This window comes from Aquarana catesbeiana, linkage group LG05, assembly GCF_042186555.1.
Source record: "Aquarana catesbeiana isolate 2022-GZ linkage group LG05, ASM4218655v1, whole genome shotgun sequence".
NCBI classification, from domain to species: domain Eukaryota; kingdom Metazoa; phylum Chordata; class Amphibia; order Anura; family Ranidae; genus Aquarana; species Aquarana catesbeiana.
The window spans coordinates 373,239,992-373,265,690 of record NC_133328.1 but is presented as its reverse complement, the minus strand read 5'-3'; the positions used below and the strand labels follow the sequence as shown (position 1 = coordinate 373,265,690).

General features: G+C 47.5%; 1 long non-coding RNA gene across 1 annotated transcript in view; it reads right to left on the bottom strand.

Moving 5' to 3' along the window:
- The window catches only part of LOC141145899 (uncharacterized), a 259,470-nt gene extending 236,699 nt beyond the window's left edge, over nucleotides 1-22,771 (bottom strand). The window contains exon 1 of the long non-coding RNA XR_012244694.1: nucleotides 22,096-22,771. This is a non-coding gene — a long non-coding RNA (uncharacterized lncRNA). The remainder of the gene's footprint in view (nucleotides 1-22,095) is intronic.
- Between the last annotated feature and the right edge of the window lie 2,928 nt (nucleotides 22,772-25,699).

Genomic DNA, 25,699 nt, shown 5'->3' with positions numbered 1-25,699 from the left:
GACACCCCTCATCCAAGGAGACCAGAGACCCCCCACCTCTGGAAGAAGGGGAAATCCAACCAAGACAAGAAGAGCAGGAGGAGGAAGACGTGGTGGAAATTGGCACCACAACAGGTGAATGTCTGCGACCACAGGCTCAGGTAAGAGATGGATGCCGGCATATTTATCATACATGTTTTTTTTTGGTTTCTATCTTTTTAGGTGATCGTGATGTTGTGGATCCAGATCCTTTCACCTCGGAAAGTGCACAGATCCTGATTGGGGAGATCATGGGGTGTAATAGGGACTTGGAAAACATCAAGAAAAACATCAATGATGTTCTTCAAAAAATGAAGAACATCATTGATGTTTTGGGGAGAGTTTAAAACCCCTCCAAATCCCTTTGTTTTATGGTGTGCTACAATTTTAACATTTTTTGTCAATAGTAGAAAAGCCAAATTTTGAAGAGGCACACAGTGTGTCAACATGTGCTATCTGCCATCATGGGAGATCAATGGACGCGTTTTGGGGGTGCAACCCCTTCCTCAATAATAAAGTAGCTGAGAGGAAGGGGTTGCTCCCCCAAAACACGTCCCTTGATCCCCCATGATGGCAGCTAGCACATGTTGACATTTTGTGTGCTATTTGTGTGCATCTTCAAAATTTGGCTTTTCCAGAGGTGACTTCACCCCATCTGAATGCAATATCAAACACAGTTTCTAAATACTCATGTCTGATATTGCCTTCAAGTTCTACCAAATGTGAACTTTGTAAGTTCAAGATTTGTGTCTTTCTTGTGGGTTTTAAACATGCCTGTTTTATCTTAAATGGACATTTCTACTTTTTCTAATGTGACCCCAAAAATTGTTATACAACAAACATGTTGGTTTGTTTTAAAAACCTTTTCTAAATGCACATGTGATTGTGCAGGTATTAAAAAGATTGTTAATCAAGAATGTGTGGATTATTGTCTCAACGCTACAACACTTTTGGGGTGCTCTAATTGCTGCTTTCTGTGACAATGGGTGTTTTTTCCTAAGGGCAAATCCACTTTGCACGACAAGTGCAGTTTCAAGTGCACTTGTAGTGCAAAGTGTCTTTGCCTTTAGTAAATAACACCCAACAGTGCTTTGTAAGGTTACACAATCACGCCATTTTCAGGACTCAACACATTTCTGTTAGGGTCAACTAAAACAAGCACAAGCAGTAAATGTCACCAAAGATTTGCCTAATTTTTTTTTATTTGAAAAAGGTTTCACACATTGTCTGGCATATTGATAGCCCCCCTACCCGCAAAGAATTCAAGGTATCTTAGCCGGACATCACGGGCACTCAGGGAGGGCAAGCCAGGACGGCCACTAACAAGCGCCGTCAGGGTTGGTTCATTTTGAATTCTGGCCTCAGGCCCAACTGAGCTAGCATAGTTGGCAGAATGTTTCCGTAAAAAGTTGTGTAGAACACAGCACGCCAGGATAATATGATTCAGTTTATACTCCGCCATATGTATGGGTGTAAGAAATAGGCGGAACCGGCTGGCCATGATTCTAAACGTGTTCTCCACCACTCTTCTGGCTCTGGCCAGCCGGTATTTAAAAACCCTCTGGTCCGGGGTGAGGGTCCTCATCGTGAATGGCCGCATAAGATGGTCCCCCAGCGCAAAGGCTTCATCCGAAACGAAGACTAATGGGAGTCCTTCCACATTGTCTTCTGGAGGTGGCAAGTCCAAGCTGCCATTCTGGAGACACCTGTAGAACTCTGTCTGGGTGATGACTCCACCATTGGACATCCAGCCATTCTTCCCCACATCCACATACAGAAATTCATAAGTAGCCGACACCACCGCCAACATCACAATACTATTGAACCCCTTATAATTATAATAGTATGACCCCGAGTTGGGTGGTGGGACGATGTGGATGTGTTTCCCATCAATTGCCCCTCCGCAGTTAGGAAAGTCCCACCGCTGGGCAAAGTGGGAGGCCACAGTCTGCCATTCCTGTGGCGTGGAAGGAAACTGTGGAGTAAAACAAAAACTAAAATTAGTGTTTTTGCACATAAACATGGAAAGCAGATTAGACACAAACATTCTTGGCCAACATCAAGATAACATTTATTTATGGGAATTTTTAAAGACCAAAGTATAAAGGTACACCGATCATATTCCCCCTCCCCCCTCTCATGGGCCATTTCTAACATTATAGGGGGGGGGGGACTCTTGGACAGGTAACCCTCTCCACTTCATTGAGAGATGAATGCCTAAATAATGGGTATTACTTTGAACAGCCCCTCCTTAGTTACACTATTGGCAGCCCACTGGACAGGTAAGAAGTGTCATAATACAAAGATATAAATACACACTGTACACATTTGAGCACATTTGGACATTCTGCTATTACCTATCAAGATAATAAGAGGATACAAAAACTTTAAACATTACCATTTGAAAGTATACAGGCAGGCCCTTGCACTACATGCTTTGGGGAATTCATCCATACATCTGACCACAAAAGAGATGGGTATAGTGTGTATGGGCTTGGCAAAGTCAGCAGATAGATGATTGAGTATAGATAGAGAATTGTTATCAGCTGACTTAGCAGTTGGGGGGAGGGAGGGTTCCAAATGATTTGGGGACCCCCCAAAAAAAGCCTCTGGCACTCTGCCTGAATTTAAAGCACAAATCACATTTCAAAACATTTTAGGGGTGTTTGGGGTAAAGCACTACTATGGAGCTGATAAAATACATTGTTAAGTGACTACATGAGGTGAATATAGGGCCAGGAGACCATGCTGGGGAGGTAAGTGAAGGCAAATATGTATGAAGGACAACAAAAATAATTACATAAAAATCCAGCATGCATGAGGACAAAAGGGGCATTCACAGCATATTCCAATCATGGTAATTAGGGAATGAGGAAAGAAATACAATATATTATCAAACATTAAATACAATAAAATGTGATATTAAAGGATAAAAATCTTACCTTAATATACTCCTTTTGCAGGACCTGGATGATGGCAGAACAGGTCTCTGGGATAATGATCCCCAGAGCCTGGGGGGAGATGCCTGTCGAGAACTTCAATCCTGCAGGCTTTTCCCCGTCACCAAGTACCGCAGGGTGGCGACGAGCCTCTGCTCCGGAGTGATGGCTTGCTTCATGCAGGTATCCTGCCTGCTAATACAAGGGGTCAGCAAAGCCAACAAACGGTGAAATACGGGGTCTGTCATCCGGAGAAAGTTCCTGAAATCATCAGGATTATTCTCACGGATCTCACGGAGCAAAGGCATATGACAGAACTGGTCACGCTGAAGCAACCAATTCTTGGTCCATGAACTCCTCCCCACCCTGTTCATGGACTGGACTTGTGTCAAGGTCAGGACCCCAACACCAAGCCCCCGCACAGCACGAACTCTACGAGGAGTACGTATACGCAACATGGCTAGAAAACGGTCGGCTGCTCAAAACAAAGTAACAGAACGCACTGAAGAACAGCAAGGCCTGTGAAGAGCGACCTGAAAAACAGTAACGAACGAACAAGAACACAATGACAAGTCAATGGTACACGCTGCATGCACTGAATTGCAGATACAAACCCACAAGCACAAACTGAACAGCAGAAAACGATCTGGAAACCACGAGTCTGAAAAAGCTTGAATCGTCTCTCACCTAACTTTTACTAACACGAGATTAGCAAAAGGAGCCCAAAGGGTGCCACGCTTGGTTCTGAACTGGCCTTTTCTAGTCTCGTCGTACTTGGTGTACATCACCGCGTTCTTGGCGATCGGAAATTCCGACAACTTTGTGCGACCGTGTGTACGCAAAACAAGTTTGAGCCAACATCCGTCGGAAAAAATCCATGGATTTTGTTGTCGGAATGTCCGATCAATGTCCGATCGTGTGTACGGGGCATTAGAATGGAGGTGAGAGTAGATTTACATATAGTTCGTGTTTGACTAAACTTCCACTTTAAAGCAGAGTTCCACCCAATTTGTGCATGTGTAATTTTAAAGTAAATACCTTTCATTTTGGTTTTCTGCAGCACTTTCGACTGCGGCCAACTAGGCGATGTCGTCACTAGGTGATTCGCAAGGACTTCTGAGATATCGGCGTCATCTATCCCAGGAGTCTATGCGAACCGCCTAGTGATGAAATCTTGCGTTATTTCCAGACCAGAAGTGATGCGAACGGGAAGAGTTAGTCGCCATTTTCAAAGAACTGCATCTGCCGGGGGGAAGTGGAGTATCTCTGCTTGGGACCTGCCTCCTCTTCTGTCCTCTGATTGACAGGTTGCTATAGCAATGCGGCGGGAATGTCCGCTGATGCCGCCACTGCTATAGCAACCTGTCAAGAAGAGAGAGCGCTGTGCAGTGGCATTACTGCGCAAGTGCAAGATCGTGAGGTGCATGCTGGGTAGCCAGCTGCACCGAATCCCAGAAATGAACAGAGGAGGGCTTCAGATGCCCACAGCTGACATGGAACCTGCCTGCTTCCGAGATCTGGTTAGTATTAATCTGCTATTTCCACATAATCTACAAAGAGCACATATATGACATTATCTAAATGTTGCTGTATATGTGTACACAAGTGCGGCGGAGTGTTTTTTTAAAAAAAAGGATTTGGGGGACTGGAACGCTTTAAGTGAATCCAAATTCATGCAGCTAGAGTTTTATGCACATTTGACTTTTCTGTAAAAGTTGACCCTGCCCCTTCCTGCCTCCCAAATATCTTACTGGTCAGAAAGGTGATATAAGGGCTTTCCACACAAGTCAGTTTTTAAACAAAATGAAAGCATTAAAATTCCTCATGGTACTTAAAATGACTGCTATTATTTACCGTGTAATTTTGGGGTAAAATAAATCATAAATTAAGGGAGGAGAGCTAATGGGATCATAGGCAACAAGTGTTCTTGTGGGCAGCACAATGGCTAAGTGGTGAGCACTCCTCCCTTGTAGCACTAGGGTCCTCAATTTGAATCCCAATCAGGACACTACATACCTGTATGGAGTCTGCATGTTCTCTCTGTGCTTGCAGTGTTTCCTCCAGGTATTCCAGTTTATCCTACACGCCAAAGACATGCTAGTATGTTAACCTCCATGGCGGTATGATTATTTCAGATTTTTGCATCTCAAAGCGGTACCATTATTTTGCATGGAAATTTGGCGTTTTATATTGTAGGCCTGTAATTCTTAACAATAACACACTTAAATCTGTCCACCAAGAGTCTAGTAGATATCCCGGGTATGATGAAGTTTGAAACACAAAATCATAAATTATAATATAATAAATAAATATAAATAATTATTAAAAATAATAATATAATAATAATAATAAAATACATTTCCCCACGATTCACTATCGCTCAATTCTGCAAGTGTTCTAATTTACTATCGCTGTTTTCTAGCTGGTCTAAAGCTACTTTTTACATAAAGGGACACTTTTTGGTTGCTATGGACAATCTCAGGTTTCCAGGCAGAAAGAACAGTATATATCATATAAAACTGCATGCAGGGCATTGGACAAAGCATTGGGGACAAAAGGGATGTGAAATGATTTCATACAGTACTGTAATCTGTAAGATTACAGTACTGTATGTGTTATGATTTTTACATTTTTAAAATTTGTCGCCAGGTTCCGCCCCCGTGCGTTGCGATACTCGCAGGGAACGGAGCCCGGCACGGAGAGGCTTCAGTAGGAGGACAGAGCCCGCAGACACCGCGGGGGGGACAAGGTAAGTATACCGCACCAGGATCCTGCAATGCAATCCCGAGTGTGGCTCGGGGTTACCGCTAATGGTACTGAAATTTAACCCAGAGCCACACTCGGGAAAACTATCAGGGAGGCTACTTGGCTCCTATCTAGTAATTGTATATATTCAGGTGAGATAGGGACCTTAGATTGCAATAGGGTCGCCACCTGTCAGGGATTCACCCAGGCAGTCTGGGTTTTGAATCTTGTGCCCGGGTTTCAGATGGACTGAAACCCGGACACCTTATTCAGACCTGGAGGTGGCTCCCCAAGTAACCAAGATAGTACAAGTAACCAAGATAGTAACACACAAATCTTTTGTTGTCCAAGAGCTGTAGGCGGTTGTCTTGGGGCAGGTTTGGCATCACTGGGGGGGCAAGGCGATGATGATAGTAAGATCAAATTGGCCACACCCACGGTTCGCTGTGGCACACTATGCGCACCGCATTACTACTCTCCTTGGGGCACTCAAAAGTGTCTAAAGTGTTCGGGTTTGGCTTGAAGAAAAGGTGGCAACCCTAGATTGTAAGCTCCTTGGGGGGCAGAAACTGATGTGAATGAATAGTATGTAAATTGTTAGCAATATATAAATACCTGTAATAAATAAATAATTTAGCCCTATAAACTAATAGTTACGTCCAGGTGATTTTTGAAAGAAAGAGAAGTTCAGAAGTAGAGAGTCTGTACCTTACGCACAGAGTAACTCCCTATATTCCAAACGTGACAATAGAAAATAGACAAAGAAATGTTAGTTGTATGTTCATTATGAACCCTGCTAAGGTTACCAAGAATTCTGCTACTTATTTCTCATGTACTGCTTACTTTATTTCAAAACCTCACAATCAAAGGAACAGCTTTTCAGTTTTCCCATCTCTGATGTTCCTTCCAGAGTGAAATGTTTTATCTCTGTGTGACAACTCTGTGTGTTGGACGTTTGATGAAAAGTAAAATAGTATGCGGTACACATAATTTTATGCAATGTCAGCCCTGCAGCAACTACTGTCTGTAATCTCATCTAAACAGCTGGTGAGATGGCTACATGTTGTTGTAATATGAAGGGAACAACTCTGCACAAATGACCGCAGACTGCTTTTTAAACTTTCTTTAGACATAACTCTCATAAAGTCGGTGCATTCCAAATTGCTGGCTTTGTAGTTTCACTCTACTAGATGGCAGTTTTTGTACTTTTTTTGTACTGCATTGTGCTGCTACTTTGAATTTCGAAACACACGGATTCATCTATATGTTCTATAGGAGCTAAACTGTTGCTCTGCTGGATTCTTTTATAGGGCATGTAAAATGTTACAACGACCTTCTCTTATTGTCCCTATGTGGTCTGTTAAATATACCATTGAAATCTTTTGTATATCTGTATAAGTTTGAATTACATTGTTCTCACTTATCTCTCAGGCCTACATACTCTTGCCTCTCATGCATGTTATGGAGAAGAGTAGAGGAGGAGGATGTTTCTGCAGTCCTGTCCTGTGTCAGTTGTCCTGATACAACAGGGTGAGTGAGCATTGTCAAACTAGAAAAGAAAATATGGTACTGGTAGACTCACCAGATGTAAAAATAGGAAAATGATTTGAAGTGGTTGTAAACCCTCACATACAGTACACTTTAAACAAGGTATTAAAGCTTTGTTTGTTTGTTTTTTTCGTTTTTTTACATAACAAACATGTTATACATACCTTCTCTGTGCAGTAGTTTTGCACAGAACAGCTCCAATCCTCTTCATTTCAGGTCTCCCACCGGCGCTCCTCCCCCACGAGCAGTGCCCCCAGAGATAGCTTCTTGCCCTGGGGGCACCACTGCGTGCACACTCCCAAGCTACTGCTCTATGAATCCACAAGACACATAGAGCCGAGGCTCGGCCCCGCCCCCTCTCTCTCCTCATCAGCTCACTGTGATTGACAGCAGTGGGGGCCACTGGGCTCCCGCTGCTGTCTCAGACAATGAGGAGGGAGAGTCCTGGGCATAGGCGTGCGCACAGGGTGTGCCAGGTGTGCCTGGGCACACCCTAATTGCCTTGTGTGGTGCATATTCCCCCCTGTTTAGACCACTGATATTTCATCCAAAAAAAAAATATTACAAAACAAAATAATTTTAAAAGAATAAAAATACAACTACTGACACTGTCCACTGCCCTACTGACACCATCAGTACATATACACATGCATATGTATTTGAGCTTTGGGGTGCACACCCTAATGCAATAGGCTGTGCACACCTATGGTCCTGGGACAGCAGAGGCTATTGTGAACATCGCCTTCAGCCTTTAGAACCACTTTAATTGTTAGAACTTCATCCGGTGTTTAAGTTATGCTCATGTGGATGGTAAAAGAGGGAACCTGTTAAGTGCCCTTCACCCCCTAACTCTGAGACTGATTTGTTTGACTGATTGTTTACTAAACCAAATGGCTTAGTAAGCAGACACTGTGTTGTTGCAATTTGGACCACAGCTGGCCAACCATATTTATTATCTGCCTGTAAGAGATACCAAAGGTTGGTAGCCTTGCCAGAGAAGTGAGGGCTGACTGCCAGTTCATGGTAGAATAAGGCACCATGGGTCAGGTTAGACCTGGGAGCTGAATCTGTGGAGAGGAACCATGCTGGAGAACACAAGAAGAGGGAGGTCCCCACAAGGGTTTTGGCGTCACTGCGTGCTGACACTGGGTTGCGACCCCCAAGTTCACCCTGCTCTACCAAAGGCCATGAGTTGAAGGTCAAGCAGACATGGCTAACCAGGAATAAGTCAGAGGTCAGGACAGGCAGCAAATATATGAAAAGCCAAGAACAAGCCAGAAGGAAGGATGGGGTTGCGACCCCCAAGTTCACCCTGCTCTACCAAAAGCCATGAGTTGAAGATCAAGCAAACATGAATAACCAGGAGCAAGCCAGAGGTCAGGACGGGCAGCAGATACAAAGAAAGAAGCAGTGAATAACTGGAAACTAGAAAGAAGTGAGTACAAGAGAATAAATGGAGGATACAGGCTGCACAACAGGAATTGGCTCAGTAGCTAGCTTGCAAAGACAATCGAGCCAGGAGCTGCACCATTTGAAAAAGATAGGCAAGGAGCCACTCTGATCCTGACAGGGATCGTAGTGGCTCTGATAGGACAATGTCAATGACACTCTGGATGAAACCCAGAAGTGCGTACAGCTGCACACCATAGAAGCAGAGCTGGATCAAGGAAGGTAAGTAGCACTGACACTGCTTCTCTTTTTTTCCCGGTTATCATTTCTCTATTCTCAAGGTTTGCTGGGAGGAATGTTGAATGCATTCTTTAAAACTGTCCGCAACAGAACAACACAAGCTATATCATGGGAATTTTGTTTGTGTTTTTTTCATCTGAATATGTACATCCAGTTACTATATAAGCATCCAGGGTATGTCTGGGGAGTCCTACACTAATTTTTTACTGTATTAAAGTACAAATAAAAAACACTTTATATGGGTTATTTTAGCTCAGACCTACCACACACACGTATCCCATTATTTTCTACAGCAAATGCTCTAATACAAAGTAGGAATTAAAATGATAAAACATAGGCTTTAGTGACACCAGTACCATGAAGGTGGAGAAGAGCTTGTTTGTACTTGACCACCCACAGTAGTTAATAAAGCATACCACTTGTACAGCACCTGTAATATTCATTAACTTTACACCTAACTTTTATTCTGTTTACATTATGTAGCGCCCTGCTCCTGAAGTGCAGACGCTATTCTTTTCAAATTTAAGTTAGTTGAAGCTACAGTTGGGCTTAGCTTATTATTACCTAAAGTTTCTGGTTTCTGTACCAGTTTGGCTGGACTGTGCAAATTTCCATCCGACCATAGGTGGTGCTGTTACCATTGGTGGATGTTGTAAATACAGTCTGGTTGGACATATTAAATACTCTTTGCTCAGAGACAGTTCGGTGGGAGTGGTGCATTCTGGGTAGGGGTATTTAAGGAGCAGACACCATTTTTTAGGGGTTTCCTAATCCTAATCTTCCTGACCTCATGGCCCTCCTGGCCTGGGGAAATTGCTGCTGCCTAAAATTCTGCCTTGGGGTCGGCGGACCCTAGGCCCAGCTACTAGAAGAAGGCTCAAAGTTTTAGTAGCCTATTGGTCCATAGGATGGTCTTTTTGCTGTCTGGCCTGCGGGAAGAAGCAAGGGACTGTAGCAACCAGGGGAGGACTCTTCAGGAGAGGACCGAGCATAAGGCTGGTATCTTGAGAAGAGCCTGGGAACTCAGTCGGAGACGCATCTGGGATCAAGCATAGCAATCAGTTTATTCAAGATTGTCAGGTCTGTGGCAGAGACCGTATCAAGCACAGCAATCAGTTTATTCAAGATTGTCAGGTCTGTGGCAGAGACCGTGTCAAGCATCGCATCGGCTGCTAGGTTGGTGAGAGAGACCTATCCGGTGGTTGCTAAATCCAGCTGTGGAGCTGCTGCTCGCTGGATATAGGAATTACTGTATTTCTATCCAGAAAATTCAAGGTACCTGAATCCCTTTCACCCTCTACCCTGCTATTGCATATTTTGTTTCTTCAATAAAACTTGGAAAAAGGATTAAGTGTTGGAGCCAATGTCTTCAGACCCCCTTAAATTTTTCACTCTTTGTTATATTGCAGCCATTTGCTAAAATCATTTAAGTTCATTTTTTTTCTCATTACACATCCACACAGCACCCCATATTGACAGAAAAACACAGAATTGTTGACATTTTTGCAGATTTATTAAAAAAGAAAAACTGAAATATCACATGGTCCTAAGTATTCAGACCCTTTGCTCAGTATTTAGTAGAAGCACCCTTTTCATCTAATACAGCCATGAGTCTTTTTGGGAAAGATGCAACAAGTTTTTCACACCTGGATTTGGGGATTCTCTGCCATTCCTACTTGCAGATCCTCTCCAGTTCTGTCAGGTTGGATGGTAAATGTTGGTGGACAGCCATTTTTAGGTCTCTCCAGAGATGCTCAATTGGGTTTAAATCAGGGCTCTGACTGGGCCATTCAAGAACAGTCAGAGAGTTGTTGTGAAGCCACTACTTCATTATTTTAGCTGTGTGCTTAGGGTCATTGTCTTGTTGTCATATGACGGTGGGCGGGCGGCAACAGGTTAATGAGGAAAAAAATGAACTTAAATGATTTTAGCAAATGGCTGCAATATAACAAAGAGTGAAAAATTTAAGCGGGTCTGAATACTTTCCGTCCCCACTGTATGTTTGATGGGGTTTTTTTTATGAAATGTGAGTGTATCTCAACAATTTTTGGATTAAAATAAATGGTTTTTAAGTGGTAATGCACTATGGGCATCCTCTCTTCTTTACACACTAAACCATGGAGGAACGGCAATACCACAAATAAGGGCCAATCTCCCAGAGTGCTACACAGTGGCAAATACTAAGGCTGCATAGCACCCCAGGTGGGGTAAGACGTATCTGGTGAGTGCATTCTGAATAAGAGCACGGATTAGTCACCTGCACTGCAAGCACTTTATTAAGAGGAGAAGATACAACAGTTTTATTTGTGGATAATCAGCACTGGACACTTTATTAATGAGCACCTATCACTTTATTATTATTTTATAACAGCACAAAGTTTATAATAAGTTTTATGAGCGGACTCTATGCTTAATGTGGATGTTAATTTATATATATGTATTAACTAAGTGTGGTATTACAGATATTATATTATTATACCAACTAGCAACATTTAAACACACCAGCAGGGGATCTAACCCCCCACAGCACCTTATATGATCAATTGCATTGCACAAACACATCATATCAGTAAATGTGGATGTTAATTTAGATATATTTATTAAGTGTGGTATTACAGATATTACATTATTATACCAACTAGCATAACTAGTATATGCATAACTAGTATGTAGCACTAACTCTCGGTGGAGCTGCTGATTTAAAGCGGGCTGTTACCTTCACTCTCGATACCTCTGTTTCACTGGCACCGGGTCTATGGTCCCGTTGAGTTTACCTCTGGACGATGTAGACACCAAACACTTGAATATATTTTCCAATGCTTTAATGAACAAGTAATATAGGAAGTAGCAGGAAAGAGGCAGAAGGAAAGTTGCAGGGAAGCTCAAATACCTTTCCTTAGTATTCTTTAGAACATTCTTTGGAATTGAACACTTGTAGTTTGCCCATCTGGATAGGTTTCTCTCACTAACCTAGCAGCCAGTGCGCAGCACAAACAAAAGTCTCTGCCACAGACTTGTTTGGAATAAAACCCGTACAATCCTCTGCCACAGGATGTATTGGTTTGCGATGAATGTCAGACACAGTACTTGAACCTTTAAGCCAACCCGGCAGTACTATGCAGTAAGATTACTTTAGGATACGTCCTCCAACCAAGTCACCAGGCCCCTCACCAGACCAGCACTCTGCATGATCCTTCCATGACGGGTCCTCCCCTGGGATCTCCTCGGTTGTCCAGCTTCTTCACTCTGGATAGACAGCTCAGGACCATTCCTCTGCTGCTGTGGTAGGCCCCAGACAGGCTTCTGGGCCCACCCACACGCCACAGCGACGTGGGCCTCCAGCACGGAGGACCATGAGGTGGTATTCTTAACGCATACCTGTCGGCCAGGAGGGCCAACAGGTGGCTGAAAACGAACCCCCGAACATGGCGTCTGCCCCATAAATACCCTCTCCCAGAATGCAACTCGGAGGACCACCTCCACCGAGTTGTCTCCGGAACAGAGGAGTACTCATACGCTTCAACACGTTGCCTTTCCAACACCAGCCCATGGTGACAACGACACCCACCGGCACAGTGTGGAACTACACGCAACTCAGCCAAGCTGGAACAGAGGCAAATCTAACTTCACCTAACAAGTAACCCACAAGATTTACCTGTCAGCGTTAGATTAAAAATCTACCAGCGCTACAAGCATATTAGCCCTTATAAAAAGGGTTATTAGTTTTCACATTCATCCACAGGTGCTGCACAGTGCACCTGTGGCTTTCCTGCAGGCTAGCTGCACTGAGCCATAGACTTCTATTATATCCTGTGGGTTGGTGCGCTTTCTGAAAACTCTATTGGCTATTGGTTCTATTGGACTCAGTTCTGCGTCTTGACTAAATACTGTATAGGCAAATCTTACTGACCAAACTCCAATTACTTAAAGGGAAACTGCAGTCTGCTCACATAATTTAAAATAAAAACATCTTTACCATTCTGAAGCTTCCCTCCAATCCCTTTGCATATTATTTTATATATACTGTGATTCTGTACTTGCCAAATATGCTGCAGAAATCTCCCTCCACTGAGTCTGGCTGCATCCATTTTAACCGTGGGCAGCTGAAGCTGCTGCCTGTTCACTTCCTGGATTTACACAGAGGCACACCTCCAGCTGTGCAGCTCTCATTGGCTCTCTTAGGACTCCTCCCCCCCCCCCCCCCCCCCTTCTCGACAAACTCTCACGAGAGTGAGAGAGAGAGCTGTGCATGATGTCATAAGCCTAGGCTAATGACCAGACAAGAAAGAGGAAGTAGGCTGTATAAGGTATTTACTGGCATAAAAAAAATGTTTTACTATCCAAAGTTAAAATAACAAGGGCAGAAGATTTAATAGATGGAAAGTTGAAAAAGACTGAAGTTCCACTTTAAATTTCTTGAATAAAAAAATCAGGAAATCCTACTGACCGAACTCTGATCACTTTGAGGGAGATGAGTGATACGTGAATAATGGGGCCTTGACTGACCTACCACCTCCCCCCCTTTTTTTTTTTTGGTTCGCCATCCCTTGTTGATTTCCCATCCCCAATTGTAAAAGGAAAAAAACAACCCAGCTGGGGTCTTCAATATTTTCTAACAGCCAACACTATTCCTTACATTTTATTTATTGCAGATTTTAGGAACAATGTATTATATAAAATGATTCAGTAACTACTCCTGTCCTGTTTAACTATAAAATAACTCAAGATCAACAGAAATGCAATAATAAAATCATATGCTGCATGACTGCTCTGCCATTACTCTGCTACACAATAAGGAGGTGGTGTGTGGATGAGGAGGTGCTAAACCTAATAGTCTCCCTTGGCCCGTTGTAATGCTACCTAATGCCTCCCGTGGGAGGGAAATTGCAAGGGCTGGCTCTGTAACCTGGCTATTGTAGAGGCATCAGTACTTCCGGGGAGGTGTTGATTGGGAATGGAAAGAAGGAAGAGAGAGAAAGAGATGTCATTCAATGCAAAGGTTGACAGTCACTGACTGAACCGGTTTTATATGAAAGAAGATTTCCCAGTTTCCCTGTAGATGTGTGTTCTCCTTGCTAATCCCAGCTCGCCTCGGCAGTACAGTGCTGCCCATTACATTCTTGGTTACATACTGTAGTATAAATGATAGAAATTGTGCTTCCAAGCAGTAAATGGATGTCATATACAGTAGATCAGTGGTCATCAACCCTGTCCTCAGGGCCCACTAACAGGCCAGGTTTGCAAGATAACTGAAATACATCACAGGTGATATCATTTTCTGCTCAGTGATTGCAGTATTCTAGTCTGCATCTCCCCAAGGTAATACATAAAACCTGGCCTGTTAGTGGGCCCTGAGGACAGGGTTGATGACTACTGCAGTAGATGATTTCCCACTCTTATTTACTAACCCAGCAGGCACATAAATCTATTGGATATACTAATGAAGTCAGTTAATTTATGGCTCCTTCACACCAGCCTGCATGCTAAAATGTGTGCACACTGGTGTATATTGTGTAGGGGTGGTGCAATGCAATTACTTTTTTAACTACCGTATTTTATGCTCCATAAGACACACCTAGGTTTTAGAGGAGGAAAAAAAGAAAAAAATATGCTGAATGCAGCCTGACCAGTACCAATTAAATGCAGCCTTACCAGTGCCCATGAAATGCAGCCTGACCTTTGCCAATTAAATGCAGCCTGACCAGTGCCAATTAAATGCAGCCTTACCAGTGCTCATGAAATGCAGCCTGACCTGTGCCAATTAAATGCAGCCTTATCAGTTCCATGAAATGCAGCCTGACCTGTGCCAATTAAATGCAGCCTTACCAGTGCCCATGAAATGCAGCCTGACCTGTGCCAATTAAATGCAGCCTTATCAGTTCCATGAAATGGAGCCTGACCTGTGCCAATTAAATGCAGCCTTACCAGTGCCCATGAAATGCAGCCTGACCTGTGCCAATTAAATGCAGCCTTATCAGTTCCATGAAATGCAGCCTGACCTGTGTCAATGAAATGCAGCCTTACCAGTGCCCACGAAATGCAGCCTGATCAGTGGCAATTAAATGCAGCCTTATCAGTTCCATGAAATGCAGCCTGACCTGTGCCAATGAAATGCAGCCTCACCAGTGCCCATGAAATGCAACCTTACCAGTCCCATGAAATGCAGTCTGACCTGTGCCCATGAAATGCAGCCTGACCTGTGTCAATGAAATGCAGCCTGACCTGTGTCAATGAATTGCAGCCTGACCTGTGTCAATGAATTGCAGCCTGACCTGTGTCAATGAATTGCAGCCTGACCTGTGTCAATGAACCAGTGCCCATGAAATGCAGCCTTACCAGTGCCCATGAAATGCAGCCTGACCTGAGCCCATGAAATACAGCCTTACCAGTCCCATGAAATGCAACCTGATCTGTGCCATGAAATGCAGCCTGACCTGTGCCATGAAATGCAGCCTGACCTGTGCCATGAAATGCAGCCTGACCTGTGCCTGGCGAGGACGTCATCACATCCGCCCGTCACAGATAGAGGACAGAATAGCCAGAGTGGCCGCCGCGGCCGTACTCCATTCAGCCGCTCGGGCTGCTCTGTCTTCTATCTGTGACAGGCTCAGCCGAGTAACAGGTGACAGGCTCAGCCGGCGCTCACGGGAGACGGCCGCCCGGTATTCTAACATGGTGGCGGCGATGGGGGGGAGGCCTGGTCAGTATTCACTCCATAAGACGCACAAACATTTTCCCCCATTATTTGGGATGGAAAAAAGTGCGTCTTATGGAGCGAAAAATATGGTATGTTAAAAAGTGAAAAATTACACTTCATTTACCTTTATCCACCACAGCATGTTATGATGTGCTGTGGTGTGGTGAATTGCGTCAAACAAAAAAAAAACATGTTTTATTTTTACGCAGCAAACATCTCGCACATGTGAACAGTTCACATAGAAAACAATCGTTTTCTATGTGCCTTTGTGTTGCAACTGCATTGATCAATGCAGCTCAACAGACATGATGTGAGCGCGCACCATCCGTCTCCTGACTGGCTCACTGGCTGTGCTGCCAATAGCCAATCAGGAGTGCAGGTCCTCGGAGAGGCAAGGCTCTCGTGCACATCGCTGGATTGAGAGGGGGCTCGGGTAAGTATTGGGGGGGCTGAGGGTGCTGCTGCACACAGAAGGTTTTTTACCTTCATGCATAGAATGCATGAAGTTAGAAAACCTTGAGCCTTTACAACCACTTTAAAGAGGAGCATCAGTCAATTCTGCGAACATTCAAAGTCAGCAGCTACACAAACTGTAGCTGCTGACTTTTAATAAACAGACACTCCCCTGTCTAAGGATCCAGCGCCATCCTTATCCGGGCTGGTTCTGCCATGGCACCGACATGTTAGCATGTGGGCAGCCAGCTGTGACTTTGCGGCTTCACAGACAGCTTCCACTGCGCATGCACAAGCCGCACTATGCTTTGTGAATGGTTCTACAACCTTCGGGGACCTGCGATGTGTCCCAGAAGGTTGTAGGCAGGTGGTGGGAGGAACTTCCAGTGGATCTGCCACAGAGGACTGACCGGAAATGGAAAGGGGTACCTGTCAAAACCAGGTACCCGCCCCAACCCCCGCCCCCCCAAAAAAGTATGCCAAATGTGTCAGCAGTGTTAATTTTGGCAGCAAAATTCGATTTAGTTTTAGTCTTGGCATTTTAGTTTTAGTCCCATTTTAGTCTTCTGCAATTGTTTTCCTTTTAGTCGTATTTAGTCAACTAAATTTCCCGTACATTTTAGTCGACTAAAATGTCCTATGTTTTAGTCAACTAAAATCTCCAGTATATTTTAGTCGACTAAGACTCATTTTAAAAGTGTTAAGGTACTCAAGCGCTAAAGTGAATATATAAAACTGTAAAATGTTGTACAAAGTAGTGTAAAAAATAAATGAATAAATAAACTAATATATAAAAAAAAAACTGATATATAAAAAAGAGTTCAAATATCCAGATACTGCAGCTGCAATCATTCAGTGACACCCCACTTATAAATAATTAAATAGATAAAGTGATGCGCTCGTAATATCTATAGGATATCCTACCATTCAATGTGCTGACAGGTCACATTCTACTTGTGGATACTTTGTTACAAACTATACAAAAACTTGAACAATGATTAGCATAATATAAATAAATATAAATACAATGTGTTGAAAAGTCTGCTGTGAAAGTCTAATTGGAGACCTCCCGGAATACAAATCCAAAAGCTAGTTCACCATTTGTTCTTGTGAAATAATAAACAAACAAAAATATGTGGAAAAATGGTGAAAAAATAGAGTGAAAAATATATTAAAAAAGATATATTCAATAAATATGTAGTTGGTAACAATTATAAAAGGATTACAATTGTGTGGATTCCCATACACCTTACTTGAAAAGGTGATTCCTTTGCAGGTTAGAAGATACCTCTTATCTGTGTTTAAACAAGGCTTACTGAGTCTGGGTTAATCAGCAGAGGATAGGTTTACATCCACCGGCTTGGATCATCTAATCTCCACTTCTCCTGTTCATATGCTTTCCCCCACATGAAATACAAAAGTGGGACAAGACCATTAGGTGCCCCCAGCAGAGTTTGTCCTTGCATCAGGTGCCCCCAGCAGAGTCTGTCCTTGCATCAGGTGCCCCCAGCGGTGCCCCCCTTGCATCAGGTGCCCCCAGCGGTGCCCCCCTTGCATCAGGTTTCCCCAGCGGTGCCCCCCTTACATCAGGTTTCCCCAGTGGAGCCCACCTTACATTAGGTTTCCCCAGCGGTGCCCCCCTTACATCAGGTTTCCCCAGCGGAGCCCCCCTTACATCAGGTTTCCCCAGCGGAGCCGCCCCTTACATCAGGTTTCCCCAGCGGAGCCCCCCTTACATCAGGTTTCCCCAGCGGAGCCCCCCTTACATCAGGTTTCCCCAGTGGAGCCCTCCCTTACAACAGGTTTCTTAGTAGGTCTCCTCCGGCCGTGTGGTTACAATAGAACAGGGCGGAGTGGGGCGGGGGGTGGTGGGAGCGAAGCGGGGCGGGGTGGAGGGTGGGCGGCGACACAGGAGCTCCGTCTAGACAGAGAGGAGAAGGGCGGCTGGAGGGGGGGCGGCACACAGAGAGGAGGGGGGGCGGCTGACAGAGAGGAGAGGGGGGGTGGCTTGAGGGGGGGCGGCTGACAGAGAGGAGAGGGGGCGGCTGGAGGGGGGGTGGCTGACAGAGAGGAGAGGGGGGGCGGCTGACAGAGAGGAGGGGGGGGCGACTGACAGAGAGGAGGGGGCGGCTGGAGGGGGGGCTGACAGAGAGGAGAGGGGGGCGGCTGAAGGTGGGGCGGCACACAGAGAGGAGAGGGGGGGGCGGCTGACAGAGAGGAGAGGGGGGGCAGCTGGAGGGGGGCGGCTGACAGAGAGGAGGGGGGGCGGCTGACAGAGAGGAGGGGGGGCTGACAGAGAGGAGAGGGGGGGCAGCTGGAGGGAGGGCCGGCTGACAGAGAGGAGGGGGCAGCTGACAGAGAGGAGGGGGGGCGGCTGACAGAGAGGAGAGTGAGGGCGGCTGACAGAGAGGAGAGGGGTGGCTGACAGAGAGGAGAGGGGGGGGGCTGACAGAGGGGAGGGGGGGCGGCTGACAGAGGGGAGGGGGGGCGGCTGACAGAGAGGAGAGGGGGGCGGCTGACAGAGAGGAGAGGGGGGCGGCTGACAGAGAGGAGAAGGGGGCGGCTGACAGAGAGGAGGGGGGGTGGCTGACAGAGAGGAGAGGGGGGGCGGCTGACAGAGAGAAGAGGGGGGCGGCTGACAGAGAGGAGAGGGGGGGCAGCTGGAGGGGGGGCTGACAGAGAGGAGAGGGGGCGGCTGGAGGGGGGGCTGACAGAGGAGGGGGGGCGGCTGACAGAGAGGAGAGGGGGGCGGCTGACAGAGAGGAGAGGGGGTGGCTGACAGAGAAGAGAGGGGGGCGGCTGGAGGGGGGGCGGCTGACAGAGAGGAGAGGGGGCGGCTGGAGGGGGGGCAGCTGACAGAGAGGAGGGGGGCGGCTGACAGAGAGGAGGGGGGGCGGCTGACAGAGAGGAGGGGGCAGCTGACAGAGAGGAGAGGGGGGCGACTGACAGAGAGGAGGGGGGGCGGCTGACAGAGAGGAGGGGGGGCGGCTGACAGAGAGGAGGGGGCAGCTGACAGAAAGGAGAGGGGGGCGACTGACAGAGAGGAGGGGGGGCGGCTGACAGAGAGGAGGGGGCAGCTGACAGAGAGGAGAGGGGGGCGACTGACAGAGAGGAGAGGGGGCGGCTGGAGGGGGGGCTGACAGAGGAGGGGGGCGGCTGACAGAGAGGAGAGGGGGGCGGCTGACAGAGAGGAGAGGGGGTGGCTGACAGAGAAGAGAGGGGGGCGGCTGGAGGGGGGGCGGCTGACAGAGAGGAGAGGGGGCGGCTGGAGGGGGGGCAGCTGACAGAGAGGAGGGGGGCGGCTGACAGAGAGGAGAGGGGGGCGACTGACAGAGAGGAGAGGGGGGCGGCTGGAGGGGGGGCGGCTGACAGAGAGGAGAGGGGGCGGCTGACAGAGAAGAGAGGGGGGGCGGCTGACAGAGAGGAGGGGGGCGGCTGACAGAGAGGAGGGGGGCAGCTGACAGAGAGGAGAGGGGGGCGGCTGACAGAGAGGAGAGGGGGGCGGCTGACAGAGAGGAGAGGGGGGCGGCTGGAGGGGGGGCGGCTGACAGAGAGGAGGGGGGCGGCTGACAGAGAGGAGGGGGGCGGCTGACAGAGAGGAGGGGGGGCGGGGGGGGCGAGGGGGGCGGCTGACAGAGAGGAGGGGGCAGCTGACAGAGAGGAGAGGGGGGCGGCTGACAGAGAGGAGGGGGGCGGCTGACAGAGAGGAGGGGGGCGGCTGACAGAGAGGAGGGGGGGCGGGGGGGGCGAGGGGGGCGGCTGACAGAGAGGAGAGGGGGGCGGCTGACAGAGAGGAGAGGGGGGCGGCTGACAGAGAGGAGGGGGGGCGGCTGACAGAGAGGAGGGGGGGCGGCTGACAGAGAGGAGGGGGCAGCTGACAGAGAGGAGGGGGGCGGCTGACAGAGAGGAGGGGGGCGGCTGACAGAGAGGAGGGGGGGCGGGGGGGGCGAGGGGGGCGGCTGACAGAGAGGAGAGGGGGGCGGCTGACAGAGAGGAGAGGGGGGCGGCTGACAGAGAGGAGGGGGGGCGGCTGACAGAGAGGAGGGGGGGCGGCTGACAGAGAGGAGGGGGGCGGCTGACAGAGAGGAGGGGGGCGGCTGACAGAGAGGAGGGGGGGCGGGGGGGGCGAGGGGGGCGGCTGACAGAGAGGAGAGGGGGGCGGCTGACAGAGAGGAGAGGGGGGCGGCTGACAGAGAGGAGAGGGGGGGCGGCTGACAGAGAGGAGAGGGGGGGCGGCTGACAGGGAGGAGGGGGGGCGGGGGGGGCGGCTGACAGAGAGGAGAGGGGGGCGGCTGACAGAGAGGAGAGGGGGGCGGCTGACAGAGAGGAGAGGGGGGCGGCTGACAGAGAGGAGAGGGGGGGCGGCTGACAGAGAGGAGAGGGGGGGCGGCTGACAGAGAGGAGAGGGGGGGCGGCTGACAGAGAGGAGGGGGGCGGCTGACAGAGAGGAGGGGGGGCGGGGGGGGCGGCTGACAGAGAGGAGAGGGGGGCGGCTGACAGAGAGGAGAGGGGGGGCGGCTGACAGAGAGGAGGGGGGGCGGCTGACAGAGAGGAGGGGGGCGGCTGACAGAGAGGAGGGGGGCGGCTGACAGAGAGGAGGGGGGGCGGGGGGGGCGAGGGGGGCGGCTGACAGAGAGGAGAGGGGGGCGGCTGACAGAGAGGAGAGGGGGGCGGCTGACAGAGAGGAGAGGGGGGGCGGCTGACAGAGAGGAGAGGGGGGGCGGCTGACAGGGAGGAGGGGGGGCGGGGGGGGCGGCTGACAGAGAGGAGAGGGGGGCGGCTGACAGAGAGGAGAGGGGGGCGGCTGACAGAGAGGAGAGGGGGGCGGCTGACAGAGAGGAGAGGGGGGCGGCTGACAGAGAGGAGAGGGGGGCGGCTGACAGAGAGGAGAGGGGGGCGGCTGACAGAGAGGAGAGGGGGGGCGGCTGACAGAGAGGAGAGGGGGGGCGGCTGACAGAGAGGAGAGGGGGGGCGGCTGACAGAGAGGAGGGGGGCGGCTGACAGAGAGGAGGGGGGGCGGGGGGGGCGGCTGACAGAGAGGAGAGGGGGGCGGCTGACAGAGAGGAGAGGGGGGGCGGCTGACAGAGAGGAGGGGGGGCGGCTGACAGAGAGGAGGGGGCAGCTGACAGAGAGGAGAGGGGGGGCGGCTGACAGAGAGGAGAGGGGGGCGGCTGACAAAGAGGAGAGGGGGGTGCCTAACAGAGCAGATGAGAGTCACACAGTGCTATAGGACACTCCGGGAGCATGCAGGGCTGGCGCGATTACTCACAGACACAGTCCAGCCCTGCATCCACATGTGACCTGCTCCTCCAATCACGTCCTCCTCTGTCCCGCACATGCCGCTGCGCTCTGTGTTTGAGCCAAGCTTAGCATGAATGGCAGTGGTGGGTGTCCTGTGATTAATCGAGCAGGTCCCTCGGCCAATCACAGGACACCCACCGCTGCCCATTCATGCTAAGCTTGGCTCAAACACAGAGCGCAGCAGCATGGATTTTGACAGGAACGGTCTTCTGAAAAATCGCGGCCGGCGGAGACATTATCTCCACCGGCCGCGGATCTCTACAAAAAAAAAAAAAAAATCGTGAGAAAAGGGAAACCCTAAAATCGGGAAAAGGGTCTAAATCCCATAAATGTCCCGGGAAATTCGGGACTATTGACATCTATGCAAGGAACACGCTGATAGGAGGAAAAAGCAACGTGAACATAGGGATCAGTGTGATTCTGCACTTTCAGTGTCCAGTCAGAGAAATGGGGGTTCACAGAGGACACCACTGTATTTCTTATCTGCAAGAGGTGTCATCCACCTGGCTATGCTGTGTGATGGGGATGTGTAAATATCAGGACTGGATAGACAGAAACCTTTGTTGGGTACACATCTCCAATATACAGCGTTTATACCATTTGTGTATTTAGTTCTTTGCCTGGTGGTTAGCTTTAGACACAAATTAATGCTGCTCGAGAATCAATATATCATTAAAAAAATGTAAATGCAAGCAGTGTAAGTACCTGAATTTGACCTGGTATCAGCTTCTTGCAGTCCCCATCCAGCAAGAATGGAGCCTGCCAGGAACTAGCAGCACAAGGAGCCAATTAGTTCATGTGGTGACAAGAAGCATGCTGATAGGAGGGGAAAGTAGACTGACAGAGAGATGAGCACTGTGCTGCTTCTCCTTTCACTGTCAAATAACAGGCTGGGGGCAGATCCAGGACAACCCGGGTTCAGTGTAGGAGGGTTAAATAATGAATCAGTCTGAGGACATCTAGTGGTAGAAAAAAGCTTTGCTATTGAAATCTCTGGATTGAAGGAGAACATTGCAGCAAAAGCGGGTTTTGTTATTTTATCTTTTTATTGGCTGTTTTTTTTTTTTGTTTTTTTTTAGCTATTGTTATTTGTCTGCAGTTCTGTTTTAAAGAAGCAATAAGTCTTTATGAGATTTTAAAGTATACTCCCTTCAAAACGGATTGTCCTGAGCTGCTTTTGACAGCTGTCTGTTGTCCTTATTTCTCCCTGTCATTAATGCAGGTTATTACACTGAAGGTTAGTGCAGGTCTACAATCTGTTGGTCAAAATCTGCACAAAACTGCACCTGGCCTGCTAATTTGTTAGCATGTGGTACATATCGGGGTAACCTATGTTCGTCATAAGATCAACAAGTGCCACAGACAGCAACTGACTGCCAAAGTCAGCACAGGGAGCAAGCATAAATCGTTTTGATCATCGCACCTATGTAAAGGCAACCTAATAACCACAATTCTCGCTCCTTGGAAGAGGTAATACTCTATAGGTGGCATTTCATTTGCATGTTAAGCCCAGTACACACGGTTTGAAAATCGGCCGGTTCACCAGGAACCAAACAACTTTCCGTTCAAGTGTACAGCTGTCTGTTTAACAGATGCAGATCTAACGATTGGCTTCTATCAAATGGTCATGCTGGAAAAGAAGCATTCTCCAATGGCTGCAAACGCTGATCTGTGTATTGTGACAGGGGGATTGCCTATGTCAGAATTAAGGATGAGTACAGACGTGTTCGCACAGCCCACGTGCAGAGCCCGCCAGGAAGTCAGCACTGCGCTGCACTAATCACAGGCACTGAGACATTGTCCTGATGTGCAGCTGCAGAGATCGGGAAATGTCTCACTGTCTGTGATTAGCGCAGAACCGACTTCCTGGGGGGCTCTGCACGTGGGCTGTGCGAACACGCCAGAGCTCATCCTTAGTCAGAATATAATGTCTCAGCAGGAGACATTAACCACTTCAATACCAGGCACTTATGCACCTTCCCGCCCAGACCAATTTTCAGCTTTCAGCGCTCTCACACTTTGCATGACAATTACTCAGTCATGCTACACTGTATCCAAACAAATTTTTTATCATTTTCTTCTCACAGAGCTTTCTTTTGGTGGTATTTAATCACCGCTGGTTTTTTTATGTTTTGCGATATAAGCGAAAAAACTGCGAAAATTTTGAAAAAAACACACTTTTTTCTAGTTTCTATTGAAAAATTTTGCAAATAAGTAATTTTTCTTCATAAATTTGTGGCAAAATTTATACTGCTACATATCTTTGGTAAAAATAATTCAAATTAATGTATATTATTTGGTTTTTGTGAAAGTTATAGAGTCTACAAACTATGGTGCCAATCACTGAAAATTGATCACATCTGATCACACCTGATGTATTGAAGGCCTATCTCATTTCTTGAGACACTAAGAAGCCAGGAAAGTACAAATACCCCCCAAATGACCCCCAGGTTATTTCTCTCACACAGCATATGCATAATTGCAACTACACCCCAAAATACATTCTGCTACTCCTCCCGAGTATGGCGATACCACATGTGTGAAACTTTTACACAGCCTGGCCATATATGAAAATGCATTTTTTTTTACACAAAGTTGTCCGTTTTTAAGATATTTCTAACACATAGCATGTACATAGCAAAAATGACACCCCAAAATGAATTCCGCTACTCCTCCTGAGTATTGCGATACCACATGTGTGAAACTTTTACACAGCCTGGCCATATACAAAGGCCCAACAGTGAAGTAGCACTTTCAGGCGTTCTACAAGCATAAATTGCACATATCCTTTCTCAACCGCCTATTACACCTTTGAAGGCCCTGGAGTACCAGGACAATGGAATTGTCCACAAAATGACCCCATTTTGGAAAGCAAACACCCCAACGTATAATCTATGAGGCATAATGAGTCTTTTGAACTTTTCATTTTTTTCCAGAAGTTTTTGGAAAATGTGGGGAAAAAAATGAAAATGCATTTTTTTTTACACAAAGTTGTCCATTTTTAAGATATTTCTAACACGTAGCATGTACATAGAAAAAATGACACCCCAAAATGCTCTCCGCTACTCCTCCTGAGTATGGCGATACCACATGTGTGAGACTTTTACACAGCCTGGCCATATACAAAGGTCCAACATTGAAGTAGCACTTTCAGGCGTTCTACAAGCATAAATTGCACATATCTTTTCTCAACCGTCTATTACACTTTTGAAGGCCCTGGAGCACCAGGACAATGGAATTGTCCACAAAATGACCCCATTTCAGAAAGAAAACACCCCAACGTATAATCTATGAGGCATAGTGAGTCTTTTGAACGGTTCATTTTTTTCCAGAAGTTTTTGGAAATATGAAGAAAAAATGAAAATGCATTTTTTTTACACAAAGTTGACCCTTTATAAGATATTTCTAACACATAGCATGTACATAGCAAATATGACACCCCAAAATACATTCTTCTACTCCTTCTGAGTATGGCGATACCACATGAGACTTTTACACAGCCTGGCCACATACAGAGGCCCAACAGTGAAGTAGCACCTCCAGGCATTCTAGCAGCATTAATTACACATATCATTTTCTGACTACCGATCACATTTTTGAAGGCCCTTCATATTTCTAACACATAGCAGGTACATACCAAATAACAAAAGATTACCTGTGGTTTTAGAAGTGCAGTGGTCCACAGAGGAGAGCATCGGTCCAGGCAGCAGGCAGGAATGAAGTCAGCGACAGCAAAAACAATCATCCAGGCAGCAGGCAGGAATACTGCCCATAGTTTAGTAGATACTGTCAGCACAGCCAGAGCACAGCCAAAGCACAGCCAAAGTACAGGTCCAGGTAGCAGGCAGAGGTGTCCTGGCAGAAATACTGTCCAAAGTCAGTAGAGGCAGCAGGCAGATATATGGTCAACACAGCCAAAGTATTGGTCCAAGCAGCAGGAAGAAACATGGTCCATAATGTCATGGGTCATTACAGGCAGCGATATGGTCAGCACAGCCAAAGTATTGGTCCAGGCAGCAGGAAGGACCATCAAGCTTAGGGCCAGGGGGATAGGGGTAGAGGCTTCTCCCACCCAAATCGCTTTGAAGCCTCCGGGCAACCAGACCCTGTTCTGGGAGCACAGAAAACGAAAAACTGGTTTTCTCTACTCAGAACGCTATTCTGAAGCCCCTCACATATGTGAGACCCCTGTGTACTGAAGTAGATGGCCAAAAGATCAGTCCAAGTGGCAGGCAAAAACATGGTCGATTAACAGGCCAAGGTCGGTGCATGTGGAAGTCATAAACATGGTTTAAATTGGCAGGCAGAG